General features: G+C 50.5%; 1 protein-coding gene across 5 annotated transcripts in view; it reads right to left on the bottom strand.

Moving 5' to 3' along the window:
* ILF3 (interleukin enhancer binding factor 3, 90kDa) overlaps positions 1–3514 on the bottom strand; it is a 29132-nt gene extending 25618 nt beyond the window's left edge. For all 5 annotated transcript variants that reach the window (XM_012641281.1, XM_012641285.1, XM_012641283.1 and 2 more), the window contains exon 1: positions 3337–3514. The gene's annotated coding sequence lies outside the window, so the exon portion shown is untranslated. The remainder of the gene's footprint in view (positions 1–3336) is intronic.
* Between the last annotated feature and the right edge of the window lie 5502 nt (positions 3515–9016).

Below are 9016 nucleotides of genomic sequence, written 5' to 3'. Positions count from 1 at the left end.
AAAAAAAAAAAAAAAAAAAAAAATTGCCAGTAGAACCACTTCTCACTAATCACCTAAGATTATAAAAATAATTTGGAGCAAATTATTCACACACTTTAGTAAAAGGATACACATTCGATTTTATGACTAAATGTTCCTTGGTGATCATATATGGTCCACAAAAAAGGGTCCTTAGATAGTTAACACATTTTCTTTTTAAAACTAGTAGCTACACTTTTAATTAAATTTCAACTGGACATAGCTTTCACAAGACATCTTAAAATAGCAGATGTTAAGCGTCCGAATTTCCAATTGCGATTTATAATGGGATCACCTGTGAAGTGCTGTCTTGGAAAAAATCTCACAGGGATTTAACAGATCATAAATATCATTAAAAATTTTTAAAAATCAGGATGGGTGAGTTGGCTCACTCGTGTAATCATAGCACTCTGGGAGGACGAGGCGGGAGGATAGCTTGAGGCTAGGAGTTTGAGACCAGCCTGAGCAAGAGTGAAACCCCATCTCTACAAAAAAAAAAAAAAAATAGAAAAATTAGTCAGGTGTGGTGGCATGCACCTGTAGTTCCCAGCTACTTGGGAGGCTGAGGCAGGAGAAATGCTTGTGCCCAGGAGTTCGAGGCTGCAGTGAGTTATGATGGCACCACTACACTCTACCCAGGGCAACAGAGCAAGACTCTTGTCTCGAAAAATATAAATCAATCAATCAGTACACTAATGAGGCTCCCTAACACACACCTGGCTATCCTGCTTTCACTATCTTTTCAGCACCAACTTGCCCTATATAATGCAGAGAGGTCATCTACACGTTTCAGATAAAGCTGCCAAATGCTGCAGCAGGAAACTGAAGTCCACCTTCAATCCTTCATGGCCCCAACCCTCTTCACTAATTCACTGTGTGTAGACTCCAGTCAAACCACTAGCTACCACTAACTCCAAACCCTTCCACTGAAAACAAATCAAATCTTCCTCTCCTAGGACTCTGCTAAGAGGAAAAAACATATCCAATAAACAGAACCTAGAAAATCCCATTTCCTACAAAGGTTCAAATAGGTCACAATTTCTTGGGCCAGACATGCTAACACTAAACGGTAACACTTACACATCTTTCAAAACTGCACTAAGTCAATTAACTTGCTAACAAAATGTAGCAGGATGGCAAATCCAAGAGGTATAAATGAGGAAAGCTATTATTCCTCTGGGGCCATGAAAGGTGATCATAAGAAACTGGAAAGGAGTGTGAAAGAGGTGGGTAAGAGGGAGCCGCTCCAGCCCAAAGAAAATTTCTAAAGCCCTATTCAAAAGTAAGAACACTTCTAACCCCACATTTTGCTAAACCCTAAAGACACATAAGATGCTATCTACTGTTTACCCAAAGAGGCTGCCTTATAGAAGGCTTTTTCCCCATCAATGACTCCACCTGTCCCTACCTGGAGCACCGTATGTGTGTAATCAAAATTAGCAGCTGCTGTTAATGTGGTATTTGCTGTCAATGTGGTATCTGACAGTAAGAACCTGAGAAAAATGACAGCTTTAGATTTCTCACTCAGGAATATGGGCCTCTAAAACTATCAAGAATACTAAAAGAAGCTAAAAGAAATTTTGTCTGCAGGCACTAGACAAGTTCCATCAGGAAAAACAAAGAAAAACTGCAAACAATTTGGCACCTCTCAGCTACAGAAAGAGGCTGTCCAAGTTCCAGGAAGATTGGGAGACTGATAAATAAGTACCCAGTGCTGGCAGGACCAAGCGTGGCAGTCATGGCCAGCCACATCCTGAACTAAAGAATACTCCAGGCAGCACTAGGGCCTGCAGACTGCATTCACAAATCCTAGGACCAAGAGCTACCCATACAGGTAAGAGACAGCACAAGGGCAAAGACCCCACCACTACTGGACAAGGACAGTAGCACCTCCCAGTGTCCTGGGGCCTTCCTCCCTCTTTTCCAGCTGTGAATGAGGCCCTGGTTCCCACACTCCATTCACAGTCTGAGCGGCTGCAGTAGCTACATCCCACGAGACCACACACAAAGCATCACACACAAAGCATAGTGGCAGCACTGTGAGCAGTCCTTGGAGAGTCCCAAACACAAATACCTGAGGAAAAGAGAGCTTCAAGTTCTAAATTTGAATCCTAACTTCAGAAGGCACTTCGTGTTCTCCCGTGGACCCCAAATATGCCATCGCACCACTCATTTCTTTAAACAGTAGAATCTTCGACAATCATAAAGGCAGATTCAGAATGACTGAAATACCTAAGTCCGGAAAAGGAAGATTTAACACCAAAATCGATGCTTCCTCACTGATCCATCATGCGGCAATTTAAAATTTTGTAAATATTCAGAAGAGATCGCTTACTCTCCCCCAGTTTGGACACTGAGCTGAGGGACAGCATGCAGAGCACTGTACACCCCAAATAATTCATCCAGGCATAGGATTCACTGGGGCAGAACCCCATGAGTAGCCACAAGAATCTCGCTCAACTACTTGAGAAAATAAAGGTAGAAAAAAATTTTAAGCACCCACGTTTGCGTAGCAACATTGGCAGATTACAGTGCACCCAAACATCGCACCCCTTCAGATCACCGTTTGGGGGGAAGACACAAATCTTAAGCAATCTGGAAAACACTCAACATCAATGAAAACACCTGAACTAAAGAAAAGGAAACCTTAAACCCTCCCAAGTTTGAATCCTGATCTGAGGGAGGCCTGGCTGACCAGACATTTGGAAACCTGGCGAACCCACAAAGGCTTCCTCTGCAATCCGCGTAGGCAAAGGGTTTCCAAGGAGGGGGTCCGCCTCTCCGTGCCCAGTGAGGACAAAGGAGGAGACGTTTCCCGCCTCGGGAACGTGGGACCCTCCTGGAACCCGGGGCGGGACCGGGACAAAGAGGAGGAAGGGGCGAGGAGGGCCCCCGCCAGGATGCTCGGGCCCGAGGGGGTGTGTGCTCCAGACACGTGCGCGCGTAGCCCAGGCGCCGCAACAGACAAAGCCCGGCCCGGGGGAGGCGGCGGCCGGGGGACCGGTGCGCGCGCACCCCCCGCGCGTGGCGCTGCCGCGGGCCGAGGGGCCGCGAAGGGGGGAGCGGATGCGCGCGCACCGGGCCCTCGCCGCCGCCGCCGCCATTTTGTTTCCTCGGCACAATGGGGGAGAGTAACGGCCGAGGGCGGGAGCGAGGCCGGCGAGAGAGAAATGAAGCAGGGGCTGGAGGAACGAGCGAAGGCGGAGGGCGCGGGGCGCCTTCAGCCTCCTCACCGTGACCCCTCAGCTGAGACCGAGCTCAGGAGAGCGGGGAAAGGGCAGAGGCGGGAGCGGGCCCGGCCGCCACATTGACGCTTACCTTGTCGGCGTCCCCTTCCCCGAACGCAGCCGCCGCCGCCGCCCTCCTGCTACAGCCCGCCGGGGTATCTCCCCCCAAAAGCCACGCGGTGCGCGTCGGGCTGCTGAGTCCAACTGCAATGGCGAGAAGAGGAGGAGGAGGAGCCGGGGCCGGGGGCGAGCGAGCGGGCGGGCAGGCGCGCGCCGGGGAGGTGCGGGGGCACGTGACCGGCCGGAGCCCCGCCCCCTCGCCGCCGTGTTGCGGCTCGACGCAGGCCCAGCCCGAGTGGGAGGGCGGGGTGAAAAGAGATAAGGGGGCGGGTCGCAGTCACGTGAACAGGAGCGTGGGCGTTGCGTGGGTTGGTCACGTGGCGCCGGTCTCTTTCCCTCCCCTTTCGCTAGCTTAGCTCCATCATGTGACAGTGGCGAATTCCGAGGCCTCCTGCTCCACATGACAAGGACTTTTGCGCCTTCCGTCGGCCGTATAGGTAGGTCTGCATCACGTGATGAGGTCGCCGCGCTGGTTTGGCAATGGCGGTTTTTGAGCCGCCCTTACCACGTGACGCAGGGCAAAGGTGAGAGGCGGGGCCTCTCTGAGGCTGCGCGACTGCACGCATGCGCGGCAGCCATCTTACGCCCGTCGTTCTGAGTACTTGGGCGGAAGTGCTCTGAGAGGTCGGCGTGTGAGTGTTTCTCAGGGACCGTAGCGCGATCTGGGATGTTCGGCCTCCAGCGGAGGTCAGCACAGTGCTCGCATCTCCCGCGGGAGGTGAAGAAGGCTAGAGGTGTGTGCGAGGAGGGGCGAATCCCAGCTCCTGTTGCTGCCCCTCGAGCCTGGGAGCGCTCCGCTTCTTTGGTCCTGCAGACCTTACTTGGTGTAGCGCCGACTTGGTCGGGATCCTCCCGCCAACTCTTCCCTTTGACAGATAGATAAACTGAGAGCTAGGCAAGAAAGAGATCTCACCAGAGGGCTCATGGGAGATCCGGGGCTGCGACTCACGGCGCTCGGCGACAAACAACTCCGGGAGTCATAAATAAAGGCACCAGTGACCAAATTCCTTCTCCTTAGGAGCGTAGTGTCGTTGAATCCTCCCAGGCACCTTGAGAGGTCCCAGATGTACAGTCTGTGCTTAAGCTAAGCCCCGCTCTCTTCCAGGGTCAGGCTGGCGCTCAACAGGCATAGTTGCTAGACAGGTTGGCAGATGCCCGCGTTGCAGGGATTTGGAGCAAGAGGAGCAAGGAGTTCTTGAAAATGGGGAGAAGTTCAAGATATACAGCTTAATAACGGGTCTTCTTTGCAAAAACTTAGGGACGATGCAACACATAAAAAGATACAGGATCCAGTGCCTGCCTAGGTTTGAGTCCTGTATGATCAATGACAGTGCACCTCCCTGAGCCTCCGTTTCCCCGTCTCCGAAAGAGTCATGATTTATTCTTTTTATAAAGCATTTGGCACAATTCTTTTTGCGTAACAAATGCGCCCAAACTGATAGCTGTTATAGAGAAGGTAAGGTGTAAAATACGATTACAGAAATAGGTGGGTGCTGCCCCTACTGCTCTTCTATTTTATTTACATTTTACGTAGGATTTTTAATAGGTAATATTTTAACGTGCTATAAAGTGTCAAATGTGCAAAAGACTATGAGAGAATGAAATCAATCTTCTTCCCTCAGACACCCGGTTCCCCTCCCTCTTGGCAGCCATGGTAAAGTTTTTTTGTGTTATCGAGATGCATAATTGTATTTTTATTGCTGCTTTTCACATAAATAGATGTTTTATTCTGCATCTGGCTTTGGTATTTGTTTTGTTGTTCACTTTCTGCGCCTCAGAGAACTGTCTCACAAATAGAGCTTGAGATTGAAGAAAATTGTGGTAAAATGAATGGGCATGTATAGAGACAAAACTGATTAAGTTTAGACTGTTCAGAGTCATTGTGATGGTGGTAGTTGGTGATAACACAGCCTAAACTGGCTTTAAGCATACTGACCTTATTGGAACCCCTAACGCAGAGACGAACAACGCCTGTTAGACACGAGAGGGAACAGGCTCAGTGGCCGCATGAGTTGCCTAAGCTAACAGCGCTACCAAGTGGCAAAACAAGGAGAGTTTCTAGTTTTCCGTCTCCAAGTCCAGAGGCCCTTCTCAGGAGGGCCCAAGGTTGTGGCAGTTCCAGTCAAAGGGGCCCCAAACACAGGAAAGGGCAGGTTAGGAGCATGATGCCAAGTACAGAATTTGGATCAAACCAAAATCTCCTCCATGGAGGAGCCCAGGACTGATTTAGAGAGTTGCTTGAGTTCCCAGCATGGAGTAAGAGCTTGGAAAACAGTCATGGTTATAATGATTACCCTGCTTTGTTTTTCTTGAAAATGTTTGTCACCACCTATTATTTATTTATTTATATTTGAGACCGGGTCTCATTCTGTTGTCCAGGCTGGAGTGCAGTGGCACAATCATAGCTCACTGCAACCTCAAACTCCGAGTCTCAAGCGATCCTCCTGCCTGAGCCTCCTGAGTAGCTGGGATTACAGGTGTGCATCACCAAACTCGGCTAATTTATTTTATTTTTTATAGAGACAGGGTCTTGCTATGTTACCCAGACTGGTCCTGAACTCCTGGCCAAGCGATCCTCCCACCTCAGCCTCCCAAAGTGCTGGGATTATAGGCATGAGGCACTGTGCCTGGTTCTATTATATGTTTAGTTGTTTATTTTTTGTCTCCCTGGCTAGAGGGTCAATTCTGGGACCAGGGAACACAATTCTTGTTCCTGCCTGTGTATTCATTACATAAACAGTGCTTGTTTTACAGTGATCAAAGTGGAGTAAATCAGTCATCTGCCACATCCGCCCCCCACGGTGCCCAAGTCAGTACAATGTCTCACGGATGGCTGAGCCAAAAGGGAATTCCCCTTTTCCCTTAACTCATCATTTAAAAAAAAAAATTAAATGCAGGTGGGGCACAGTTTTTCCTGTAATCCCAAAACATTGGGAGGCTGAGGTGGGAGGATCATTTTAGGCCAGGAGTTCAAGACCAGCCTGAGCAGTAAAGTGAAAAAGTTAAAAATTTTAAAATCATCCAGATGTGGTGGTATGCACCTGTAGTTCCAGCTACTAGGGAGGCTAAACCGGAAGGATTGCTGGAATCCGGAAGTTTCAGGCTGCAGTGAGCTATGATGACGCCACTGCACTCTAGCCTGGGTGACAGAGCAAGACCTTGTCTCTACAAAAGAAATTTTTTAAAAGCTGAACAATCCTGATTGTATGCCTCCAGGCTGGAATTCTCCCCTGAAGTACAGACATGCACATCCAAGCCATCTATTTGATAATTTCACTGGGAGATGTATTCAGCAGGTCCAAAATAAACCTACATGGAGTGGACACTGTCAGCCAAGATCCCTGTGGATCCTTTTTTACTGTTTCTTTGCACCCTTGCCAGGGCTTTTTGTGCTTTTGCTGCCAACAGCGGGTACCTGCAACTCTTCTACAGCGGACTTTCCTTAGGCTCGGGGCCATGTTGCCAATGCAACTTTTCCTACACACTCAGAGAATCAGAAGTGCCCATGAGTTTACGTTCCTCAGTGGCAGCCCTTTCGCCAATGACTTACTGGGGCAGGATGACTCCAAACCTAACTCCGGCTCCCGTGCTCAGGACAGGATCAGGCGATGGGCGCCCTCTACAGGACATTGTCTGACATTGCTCCCTTGCTTGGCTTTAACCTCTCCCAGCCCGCATTCCCCTGGGGTCTTTGGTTCCTCTCACATTCAGCACGGAATCAGTCACGTCGGCTCCATCTTCAAATCATATCCAAAATCTGAACACTTTCTTTTTTTGAGACAGAGTTTTGCTCTGTCCCCCCGGCTAGAGTGCAGTGGTATCATCAGAGCTCACTGCAACCTTGAACTCCTGACCTCAATCGATCCTCCCGCCTCAGCCTCCCAGAGTGCTAGGATGACAGGCGTGAGCCACCTCACCCGGCCATTATATAATTACAGGCTGTGGAAAGTGCTAGGAAGAAAATAAACAGGGCGACAGTGGTCACCTAGAGAGGAAACTTTAGATGAACAGGGAGGGCTTCCTGGAGGAGGTGATCCCCAAGCTGAGAGTGGAAGGATGAGAAGCTAGCCACACAAAGAGGCCAGTGGAGAGTACTTCAGGCACAAGTCCTGAGGTCTGGGTGGCTGGAGCGAGTGGAGGGTGTAAGGGGAACAGAAGGAGGAGAAGAGGGTGGGGAGGTAATGGGGAAGATGGGGGCTGGTGGGCTGCAGGAGGACTTCACTTTTGCCCTGAGTAAGGTGGGAGCCTTGGAGGGTTCTTGAGCAGAGAACGTCCTCATGCAAGAGTTCGCAGGTGCCTTCCTGCCCTTGTCGAGGGGAACAGTGTGTATCTGGAGGGAGACAGGAGCTGGGAACCAGGGTGGCAGGACTGCACTGATCCAGCTGAATGACAATGGGGACTGGGAACTGAAAACGTGGAGAGAAGTGTGTGAGTTTAGGAGCTATTTTGGAGGTCGGTGGGGTTAACAGAAGCTGGGGTTAAGGAAAACACCAGACTCGAAGGACCCAGAGGAACAAGAACATTGAGAAAGCAGTCAGTACCAGTACAGGGTAGAGGCTGAGGAGGCCTGAGTCTAAATGCTTTCTGGGCCCCTTTAGACTTGTCACCAACCCCCCCCTTCATTTCATCCTTGATAAAACAAGGAGAGTCAACAGAAGTGGGGGATTGTGTGCAAGAAAATGCTCAAGAAATTGTGGCTGTTTTTTTTTCCTTTTTGAGACATAGTCCTATCCAGGCTGGAGTGCAGTGGTGCATTCGTCGTCCACTGCAGCCTCTGACTCCTGAGCTCAAGCGATCCTCTTGCCTCAGCCTCCCCGCCCCCCCCAATAGCTGGGACTACAGACACGTGCACCACCACGCTTGGCTAATTAAAAATAAATTTTGTAGAGGCGGGGGTCTCGCTATGTTGCCCAGGTTGGTCTCAAACTCCTGGCCTCAAGCGATCTTCCCTTCTCCACCTCTCAAAGTGTTGGGATTACAGGTGTGAGCCATTGCCATGGCCAAAAAATAGTTGCCATTTAAGAAAAAATTTCTGAGGGGAGGGTGGGGAGAGGTAGTTACAGACAGCTGGCACCAGGGGGCAGCCCTGAAGCTGCTGGGCTAGACAGTGGGGCCTCAGATGCTTGGGGTGTGACCAAGGAAGTGGGCCGGCCACCGCTGCCTTCTGGACTCCAGGCATCAGAGCCTACTCAGGGGCATTTGTTCAGCAGGAATCTTCAGGAGGAACCTGAGCCACTTGAATGCTGGAATTCAAATGGAGACAGCAGCCAGCAGACCTCGGGTTTCCTGCCCCTCTTTCTTCCCCTTGGGAGAATCGCCCCAGCTCAGAGACTCCCAGGGCACTGGAAGCTGGGGTTCCCCCTACCAGCCGCCCACTCCCCCCTACAAACACACCAGGCCTGGACCTGTACAATAGGCACTTTATTCGTGGTTGGAATGCAGTTACACGCAGGGGTGTGCGGACAGGATGGCAGGCAGGGCTGGCGCGGGCACAGGACACCAGAGGCCCCAGGCTGGGGGTTCTCCCTCTCCGGGATCCTGGGACAGTCTAATGAGCAGAGACGTGAAGTCGGGGGTGAGGAGGGGGGCTTGGAATATGGCAAAGGGGGAACCGAGAAACCAGGTCCCCTGAGTTCGACAAGTTTGGCAAA

The sequence above is a fragment of the Propithecus coquereli genome, unplaced genomic scaffold, assembly GCF_000956105.1.
Source record: "Propithecus coquereli isolate 6110/MARCELLA unplaced genomic scaffold, Pcoq_1.0 Scaffold164, whole genome shotgun sequence".
Classification (NCBI taxonomy): Eukaryota; Metazoa; Chordata; class Mammalia; order Primates; family Indriidae; genus Propithecus; species Propithecus coquereli.
This window is presented reverse-complemented; position numbering and strand designations above follow the sequence as displayed.